Here is a 10,816-nt window from a genome sequence, read left to right as displayed (position 1 = left end):
GAAACACTCGAATGGGGAGCTCACTGTATGTAGGACAGGAAGACACTGACATTGGGACAGGGAGTGCACTATCACTAAGAGAAGAACTCACTGACACTGGGACGGGGAGTGCACTGTCACTAAGACAAGAACATGCTGGGAGTGGGAGTACACTAATGCTAGTAAAGGAACAATCTGACACTAGGACAGGGAATACACTAACACTAGGAAAGGACCACACTGAAACTGTGCTACATGGGAACTCACTGACACCGGGAGAGGGGGTACACTAGCGCTGGAGCAGGGATGTTCTGACAGTTAGACGGAACACACTAACACTAGGCCAGGAACACACTGGACTGGGACAGGAACACAAGGACACTGTGCTAGGATAGGCACACACTGACGCTGGCAAAGAGAGTACACTATTCCTAGGACAGGAACACCCTAACGTGATAAAATGTGGGGTACACTAATACTAGGCGATCTAGTTTATTCTCATAGTGTGTCTTTTTATGCATTTTTTGCACGTATTGGCTTTTTAAGTTGGGCATTGGATATCAGCGCTAAGCTCTTTGCAAGCAGATGTCGCTTTATGTTAAGGCACATGCAAGTTATTTTCTGGACTGGTGCATGGACCAACGATGAATATATTTGTCGTTTATACAACTAACCTTGTAGTGGAATGGAGAGTGAACGCAAGGCTAACAGATTATTTCTCAGATGTGTAGGAGGTTTTCACGGTGTCAAGCTCTCTGACAGTGCACCGCCGGGAATTCCATGCTTTCTAGGCGCACGGTACACCGAAAAAACTGTGAGATGTAAATACTACTGGCCGGCAGTAATCCCTTCGCTTCTTAACTAGGGCACCACCAACAGTTTGGGATGAAAGGTAGCTTTTTAGTGCACTCTGTTATGGAAATTGCATTATGGCAAACATTCCCAGTGCTTAACGAAATGGCTTTGAGTGTGTTCAAGGTTAGTTTTAATGTTGCCTCGTCCGCTCTCGCTCAGTGTGGTCCCGTACCGTGCCGTGAGCTTTAGTGTGCAGCTACTGTCGCTTTAAGAGAGGCTCCTCCAGCGCCAGGCACTGAACGAGAAACTCCGTGCGACCAGAAAGCTCCCAGCTCGCGGAGTGTGAGGCAGCAGCCGGTGCGGCTACAACTCCCCAGCCCTGGATGTGTCTGGCGAATTGTTGGGTCCCGTTTCCTCACAGACTGGATGTGTTTAACGCACAGGCCTGACCTATCCATCAGGTGAGCACCGCGAGGACGTTACTGTTAAAAGACTCCCATGCCAGTGTTCAGCGGCTTGTGCATGCGGGCACTGTCAAAGCATATGCAAAGTGTCGTTGCAGCTTATGCAGAGTTTCCTATGCTATGTATTTTTGTTATGCTATGTTGTGCTGTGTGATTCGGGTCGCAACCGCTCGTGCTTGACAGCACGGGATGTTTATCGCGGATAACCGAGGAAGGTCCCGTGAAAGCCTGACTGACAGGGATGTCTTCATTTGCATAATTCCCACTTCAGTCGGTTTGAGGTTGTGATTGGCAGATGACGGTTGCAGTTTAACGGACACACTTAGGAATGTCACTTGAAACTACGAACTTCCGAGGACCTCCCAGGCTATAGCGCAAAGCAGCTCGAAGGTCTTGCTAGTCCTGGCTGCCAAGTGGCACTGGAAAAGCAGGGCACGGACAGCGCCAACGCCTGAAATGCCAGTACTGCCAGGTAGAGATTTCAAAGCCACCCGTGTGACACCCTGAGAGTAAATGGGATGAAAAGATGTCTGGCTGTTTCTTTTACCTGCTCAATGTGTTGTTAAAGAAGACGTTGTTGTCGTGTTTTTTCAGAAGATAAAAGCAGGGTGCGGTGGTACACAGTGCCCTGTACACTCACGTTGCTTTTTCGTTGTAGTTCTTGAAAGATACACTCTCCTTCACTTTATTACAAGGAGATGCTTCTGAGCTAGGGTACCCACTCTAGTGGGGTGATTGCTTGCCAGCCAACTCTAACTTGAAGATGGAACCGTGTTGTGTTTTTTAAGTTGTCATTTACGCTTAAAGTCTGGACGTGCACCCTGATGATAACGCATCACTGGTGAAGTGTTGGCTTTATTCAAGTGACGAGTTGGGCGAAAAAATGGATGAACTTACGATAATCAGGGCATGATATATCAGTGATTCTTAACCAGCCCTCTTGTTCTTTCAGAGGGACGAGTCTGTGTAGAAACATCATGCTCTCCCTGCAGGCTGGTCCGCTAGTGGTTGTATGTTGTGTAGTGTGTTATATGTGCATACGCCAGCAAATAGGACATAGGGCAGACTCAAAAGAAGTATTTAAGGTACAGGCGTAATAATGTAATTGTACGACAGAATACAATATTCGCAGTTGTATAACAGTGTTTAAATCCCATGGCATGCTGTCCCCGAAACATGCCTTCCACCTCCTCGTCACGTCATAGTTTCTATAGTCTTCTCTCCAAAGAATTCCTCTACCATTAATGTTCTAAGTTCAGCTTCTCTTGTAGGAGATGCTTCTGTTGTAGGACTATTGTTGCTCATTTGAGTTGGGCCGGAAGCATATTAAACTTCTAAAATAAAATGCAAATATTAAAATAAGATATCTACAAAGACCCGGGATTGAGCATGGTCGCCCACTACCTAACAGGAAGGGCCCATACGGTAAACCCGTGAACGTATTACATCGTTAAACATATTTATTAATGTATTACATTTTTCTATAGCGCTTAGACCACCTTACTAATGTTACAGATCACCTAAAGTGGGGGAGGGCAATAAAGAGGAAGGTCATTCTCACTAGTAAAGACACCGAATAGACAACCATCAACCGGAAGTGGCTTGTAAGCAGTCTTCCTTAGGAGGATTGCGCCTTATCATTCATTAATAATAAGTGGATTGAAGCGGCAGCTGGTAGTGGAGACAAGGGTGATGAACTGCGGCTACTCCGGAAGCGCATTTGGTTAGTGCTAAGGCGGATTTACTCATGCGGTCTGAAGGCTTCTTTCGCTGGCTCGCCAATTGGTTATAGATTAAATTGCTATTCAGCAAAAATTATGTATTGAAACTGCGTTCATAACAAGCTTATATGCTATGAATCGGATGGAATGTATGAAACAGCTGCTGCATTTTGAATATGGTTGCTTCAACGAGTTTAACACTGTCTAAATTTGGAAGAGCTGGTGTGAAGGCGCCAGAATAGTACGGAGGAGGGCAGCACATCTCGGATGTTTCTGCCACTGCCTGCTGAGGTGTTCTCTCAAGGTGTTTCTTATTTGGAATGTGAAATGTTTCCTGGTGCGCGCGTGACAGCGGCGTGAGGGACGAGTGTTGGCGTCGCGCGCTTCATGTGCTGGGTCCTGAATCAAGCGACCAGGCGCCCAAGGCCTGTGAAGTTGCTGTCTGCTTTCAACTGGTTAACTGCGTTTGACGCCCGAGTTAATTGTAAAGCCTATAAGTCAGCACCGAAAAGTGCTTTACTGGCAACAAGGCCCAGTGAGATTAATGGTGTTAGGGTATAAAGAAAGAAATTCATGCAACTAATCTTACTATGATCAAATAATGCAAAAGCTTGCTTAAACTTGGATAAAAGTTAATGTGCATGTCGGCCAGCCACGATAACCCCAGCTATTGACATATAATTTGAAATCCAGTCCCTTGACGATCTCTGAACATGTAATTTAACTCGCTGTCAATGCGGTTTGCCATTTTTGCGGCCTGGATATTCCCGCCTTGCTGGTTATATTGAATATGCGACATTGTTTTGCATGGAGTAGCGTACTACAGTATTTATAGCAGCAGTTTTCAATGCCAGTCCTATATCAGAAAATAGTCTGTGGAGTAACCTTAAGGATCTCGTGTTTTCCCACTAAATAATGTTGTAGGAAAACCCTTTCCTTTTTATTATAGCAGGACTCTAGCAAGCGCCACACGTGTCTGATGCGCAGCTGGAGAAGGCAATTCATGTTACTAGAGGATGGATTCCTTCCTCCCGTTGTGATGTCAGACTGAGATGAAAATCACAGTTGAGACTCCAGAAAGGAGGGCAGTGCAGTCGGTTGAAGAAGTTTAGGTCTGGTTGTGTTGAGGTCTTTGCAATCTCCTGTTCAGCAACCCGTGCATTAAGCATAGGAAGAAAAAAAAACCTGATGAGATGACCTACATACAGTATCATAGAACTGCCATCCAGGTTTTCAGGTGACTGGACCAGTGTTTTGGCATCTGAATGGACATCATTTCATCCTGATTTATTTATTATAGTGGTCATAATTTATCTAAAATAACAAAAGGTGATGGGTGAAATGCTTGTAAAAGACTTAGGCCCTCATTCTGACCCTGGCGGTCTTTGACCGCCAGGGCGGAGGACCGCGGGAGCACCGCCGACAAGCCGGCGGTGCTTCAATGGGGATTCCGACCGCGGCGGTAAAGCCGCGGTCGGACCGGCACCACTGGCGGGGTCCCGCCAGTGTACCGCGGCCCCATTGAATCCTCCGCGGCGGCGCAGCTTGCTGCACCGCCGCGGGGATTCTGACCCCCCCTACCGCCATCCAGATCCCGGCGGTCGGACCGCCGAGATCCGGATGGCGGTAGGGGGGGTCGCGGGGCCCCTGGGGGCCCCTGCAGTGCCCATGCCACTGGCATGGGCATTGCAGGGGCCCCCGTAAGAGGGCCCCTACATGTATTTCACTGTCTGCTGCGCAGACAGTGAAATACGCGACGGGTGCAACTGCACCCGTCGCACAGCTTCCACTCCGCCGGCTCGATTCCGAGCCGGCTTCATCGTGGAAGCCTCTTTCCCGCTGGGCTGGCTGGCGGTCTGAAGGAGACCGCCCGCCAGCCCAGCGGGAAAGTCAGAATTACCGCCGCGGTCTTTCGACCGCGGAACGGTAACCTGACGGCGGGACTTTGGCGGGCGGCCTCCGCCGCCCGCCAAGGTCAGAATGAGGGCCTTAGTCATTGGCAATCACTTGGGCCACATTCAAGTTCATTGATTTTTTGTCCACTGTGCCTCTCCAGAAGTGAACAACCCTATGCATATCAGGAACAGTCCTGCCCACCCGGCCATACCACATCCCTTTTGTACATGATTAATGAACCGGATAGTCAAACTGAAAAGCATAGACATTTCAGTCTTTTTTCTGTGCATTTAAACTTTTAGTGTCATGAACTAAACCTGTCAACCCAGTAATTTCGCCCATCAGCTTCAAATGCATTTACAGTATATTGTGCCGTCTGCATAAAACAATGATACCTTGACTGCCTTAAAGGACTACCATTTGTTTTCCATTTAAAAAGTTGCTCTTGATATGGTATTAAAGGATATAGTTTTACCATTCAGTCTTTGGGACTGCATTGTCTTAAGTAAATTTGGTATTTTTTAACTAATGTGTAATGTGTAATTTTTCATGCTATACAATATGTAATTATTTTCTACTTGGTAAATTTGCGGGGAATTGAGGCTTATAAACAGCTCACCAGTCACTGGGACCCAGATGCATGCTTCTTTGAATGTTTGCCATTGTACAACAAAAATATCTTCTTCAAATGCAGCATCAGCTGTTTTATTGTTCAGAAATGCCCATGCTCCTTTTCCCTGAGGCCAATGCCGTATTTCCTTTGTTACCACAATGCTGCTCGCTTTGTTAGTTAAGAGGTTACAGCCTGGAGCACAACTCTTTCCCCAGGACTACGTCTACCAGAGTATGTCTACCATACTCTAGGTCATAATGTACACCTGCATATATTAATTTCAATTCACACATTGTCAATGCCTGCAAACAAGAAGGGTTTCCTTGCCCATAATGTATTTTTAATTTAGGCATGCAGTGCACAGCCATAGCAGACTTAGATTAGAATAATGGCCATAGACACTGGAGTTTTACAATAATGGCCAAGGATATGCAATGTAATTAAATAAACATATAAAAAGCAATGATTGTATCAGTATTTATAAACTTGTGAGAATGCCCTTTTTACGCATTTCTGGCTGCCAAACATACACTCAAAGGCTGCATGAAAGAAGCAGTGCCATGTGTATTAAAAATACTTTTGGTGCTGGAAAGTGAACACTGTACACAGATTGAGTGCAAGCAGAAGTAGGCACAAATGGGTCACCCATTGGGTTTGTATATAGGAAACCACATCAAAAAGAAATTGCAAAAAACAATATTACACAAAGTACCAAAATGCAAACACAGCACGTGAATAAAGAGGGTATTGCATCATCTGTCTGAGCCTTTATTCTTAACTAAGGTGAATCTACAAAACCCACATCTTAGCACCTAATGTTGGCAAGTTAAACAGACCCATTGTACATGACAGAACCACACATCACTAGCATTTCGCCAAAGGCCATTCAGAGGACAATGTGTTGTCCTTTCAGCACAACTTAAAAAAAAGCCAGCTTGCTCAGTATCTACACAGTCGCCCTATTCTGATGTAAGGTACATGAATGATCTAATGAATTACCTGTCTCAGCCTAATCCTTTAATACATATAGGTAGTGTTATGGTATGTACTGTTGTATTGTGCTTTCTGCTGTTTCCATGTTGCTGGGGTACATTAGAAATCAGGGTGCAATTTACTTGAAGCAGAGTGCTGAGTTGGATTTGAATTTGATTGTGGTTCATGATCTTGAGAAGTAAGTCATCCTGGCTACCTGTCTGCACGCCCAGAGTATACTAGTGTATTAAGTCATTAATTAAATTAGACAGTTGCCAACTAAATTACGTAAAAATCTACATGAGTTGCTTTGTGCGCACACTTATGTGCTGAAGGATATTGCAATTTTTTTGGTCTTCTCAGGTGTACAGCTGCCCAGTGCTTGGCTTCAAGGTGCTGTTATGTTTAGGGGTATTTTTGTCTTGAACTGGCCAACCTCTACATCCCAGCAGTAATCTCTGCCACCACAATAACAGCCACCAGATGCACAAACATCACACTCTGATGCAACTAACACATCACCAAGGGTCATAAAATCACTCTTTAACACCACTAGACACACCCAGAATAGCACAACAGTGATAACGTACCTAATAGACATGAAATTCAACACTGTGCTGAATACAATAGATCAGTGGTTCCCAACTTTTTGACTCTTCAGGACCCCCACTGAATCTCTACTTGAAGCCAGGTACCCTCAAGCAATTGGTACGATTTAAATTTCAAACATTAAAACAGTAATTCACAAAAAATGCACAAACAAGTACACACCAAAAAAATACTCAAATTACTAAAGATATAATTATTTAATAGTGAAAAAAATGCAAAAATTGAAACATTTTAATGAGAAAGTTGGCGCTGCATCTCAGTGACTAACTTTCCAATGTTTGGTTTTATTTAGGGAAGCTGAATCATCAGGTCAAATTCTACATTTCCCAAGTAATTTCTGTCTTTATTTTATTAGGTAGGTAAGATCTGAGAAAGCTGTTTCACATAAATATGTGAAGGGGAAAGGAAGTAAAACTATAAGAGCCTCTCGTCTCGCCATAGTCTCTCTGTCACATGTAATTCGTTTGTTTTTTAGCACCTCTTATACCAGTGTAGGGTGTTGGAGCACTTTACATGGGACTACAAAATGTAGGATTCACATGTCATCCACACTGGTAGGCATTTTCTAAGAGTGATGGTCTGGAGAAGCACAGACTCGGGATTCAGAACGTAACACAGTGGTTAGCATTGACTGTAGTCATGAGAATCTATTTCTACTCAAGCAAGCCTTTTTAGCAGCATACGAATAATAAAAGACTGTGAAAAAAACATAACTTTCTAATTTGTGCCATGCAGTTTGCATATAGCTCTTTGGTGGCAGTTCATACCTCACTGTGCTGGATTACGTTTGTAACTTATGAACTGCACATCAATGAAAGAATCTCTGTGACAAAAGCAGTAACCCACTGATCTATGCACATAAAATACTGTTATTTGCATAATACACGTTCTTTGCAGCAGGCATATTAACCATCTGCGCTACCTCAGATGAATTAAAACTGCCACTAGACCAAACTCCCATCTCTCTCTAGCAGGTACATTAATCATCAGAGTTATTTTGACACTTTTATTTTTCCCTGAAAGCTGCTGAATGTACACAAAACTTTGGCCTGCTTTTCAAATTTCTGCTCAAATGAAGTAATAAATATAAAAATAGGCTGCTGTGATACCCCAGCTGTAGAAGTGCCTTCCTGCTGGCCCAAGCCTGAGGACCCCCAGGGAATGTGTCACGGACCCCTGTGGGTCTTGGAACTATAGGCTGGGAACCACTGCAATAGGTAACTACTCCAGACTGTCATGCAGTGAACGTATCAGTGAATGTTGTGCCAAGGGCCACATAAAATGCTAAGTATTACTCTTCAGCAGCACTAAACACTTGTAGAATGCAACAACCCGGCATCACAACTGAAAGATGCAAAATGCTCCACTGTAACCATACTTAAGAACAATATGTGGCCAGCACAACAGAATAAAAGCTCATGAACATTGTAATCGCATGCAACCAATACATTGTCAAATGCTTTACCAATGGCAATATGTTATTGTCCTACAGTACTAAATACAGAAAAACCCAAAGGCTTTACCAATGGTGATGTGTTACTTTCCCACAGTACTAAATATAGCAAAAGTACATGAATTCTCTACACAGAACGTGGGCAGTAGACAGCAGATTGAATTAATGCAATGAGCTACTATGGGGGTGATTCTGACCCCGGCGGTCCTTGACCGCCGGGGCCAGGGTCGGCGGGAGCACCGCCAACAGGCTGGCGGTGCCCCGCAGGGCATTCTGACCGCGGCGGTTTGGCCGTGGTCAGATGCGGAAAACCGGCAGTCTCCCGCCGGTTTTCCGCTGCCCTGGGAATCCCCCATGGCGGCGCAGCTTGCTGCGCCGCCATGGGGGATTCTGACAGCCCATACCGCCATCCTGTTCCTGGCGGTTCTCCCTCCAGGAACAGGATGGCGGTATGGGTTGTCGTGGGGCCCCCGTAAGAGGGCCCCACTTTGTATTTCAGTGTCTGCATTGCAGACACTGAAATACGCGACGGGTGCCACTGCACCCGTCGCACCTTCCCACTCCGCCGGCTCAATTCTGAGTCGGCGTCCTCGTGGGAAGGGTTTTTGCACTGGGCTGGTGGGCGGCCTTTTGGCGGTCGCCCGCCAGCCCAGTGCAAAAGCCAAAATACCCTCAGTGGTCTTGCGACCGCGGAGCAGTATTTTGGAGGGGGGAAGTCTGGCGGGCGGCCTCCGCCGCCCGCCAGACTTAGAATGACCCCCTATATCTTTTTCACCTGTGCTAAAATGCATGCACCCAAACTCTTGCATATAACATCTCATATCTTCTTACTTACCACAACACCTAAGATCAGCCCACTGCTAACATTTTTGCACTAAAAAAACATTCACTGCCAAGTCATCGGTCTTACACATGCCTTTCCTGATCGGAGGTGTGTGTCACCAAACCCTCATGAACAGAACAAACACAGCGCTCATGGGCAAAAAACTGGCGACCTAACACCATGAACGCTCACTTCATCATCCTAGAGAGATTGACCTTCTGTGAGAAGTAAGTTTAAGACACTTTTCACACCTAGCTCTACATATCCAGCTGCATAATTGTGTAAGCCACATTTTCCAGCATGTTCACAAAAGCCCTGGTGTTCTCAGCCAATGGAAATCGATCACAAAACATATTTGACTGGTTTTATTACAAGTAATGACTTATTAAGCAAGACAGTGCTTGGTGCAAACACCTTTTATCACCATGTTATGAAAGTAGATTTGTTCAGGCAGTAAAGTGTGACAAGAATATTTCTGGATATTTGTTGTGATGCATTCTGTTGTGGTAATGATGTGTTATTTTGTTTATTGTGCTTCAGTGTTTTTTTTAGCTGCATTATTGAATTGAGCTATTGTTGAGTTATGATGTGGTGGTTGTGTTGCATTCTGTTACATCCATTGTGTTGTGCTGTGTCCTGTTATGTTTTGTTGTTTTTTGTTATTATTTTGTTCTTTTGTGCTTTTTAATTACTCTAGAGATGACAACATATGCTGCAATATTTCCTGCCAAAAAACACACACCCTTTTAAAGCATTTACCACTGTCATAGGTGGCAACTCTCACTGCTTCAGCTCTTCAACCATTTAGGATTGTGGCAGGGACTATGGGTCTAATTTAAATCTTGGAGGGGAAAGAACTCCATCACAATGGCATCATAGTTCCCTCCCTCCAACCTTAGGGTCCGCCTGCTCAGTTTAAATTTGGCCGGACCATATTTTGATGACGTGGGGACCACTCTCTCTCCTCCGTGGGCAAACTCCTCCAATGGCAGGACTAAGGATTATCAGAGGTTTGGCTATATATCTGTCCATGTAATTTAAATGGGTGGAAATACAGCTATTTTTCAGTGTCTGCCACTGCCAGGAAAAGCCTGGTAGTAAGGGGCATTAAAAAGTGCACAATGGTCCTCTCTCCATGGGAGCAGACTCCCGTGATAAGTGGGGCATTGTTTTTTATGTTAAAAATGAAAAACACATTTTGGGATTTACTTTTTGGATATGTAAAAAAAGTTGTATGTTTTATGTACCGTTTCTGTCATGTTGACGGAGCCATTGTCAAACTTACAATGCATTGAAAGTAACCACTGTGATGGCGATTCCTGCATGAGCGGCTCACGGGGCACGGAAGGGGCAGGGCGGCACAAAGGGGCGGGGGGAAATAAACCTTACATTTATTAAATACAAAAAATCATTTACCTTCTCTGCCGCTGTGCCGCGCTGCTCCTCTGCTGCAGACAGGCAAAGGGTTCCAGCCTGCCCGGATACCAATCC

General features: G+C 45.0%; 1 protein-coding gene across 2 annotated transcripts in view; it reads left to right on the top strand.

Annotated features, from left to right (window-relative positions):
- Nucleotides 1–1,093: 1,093 nt before the first annotated feature.
- Nucleotides 1,094–10,816, top strand: part of ZNF385B (zinc finger protein 385B) — a 1,043,801-nt gene continuing 1,034,078 nt past the window's right edge. For both annotated transcript variants that reach the window (XM_069225443.1, XM_069225442.1), the window contains exon 1: nt 1,094–1,235. The gene's annotated coding sequence lies outside the window, so the exon portion shown is untranslated. The remainder of the gene's footprint in view (nt 1,236–10,816) is intronic.

The sequence above is a fragment of the Pleurodeles waltl genome, chromosome 3_1 (assembly GCF_031143425.1).
Source record: "Pleurodeles waltl isolate 20211129_DDA chromosome 3_1, aPleWal1.hap1.20221129, whole genome shotgun sequence".
Lineage (NCBI taxonomy): Eukaryota > Metazoa > Chordata > Amphibia > Caudata > Salamandridae > Pleurodeles > Pleurodeles waltl.
This window is presented reverse-complemented; position numbering and strand designations above follow the sequence as displayed.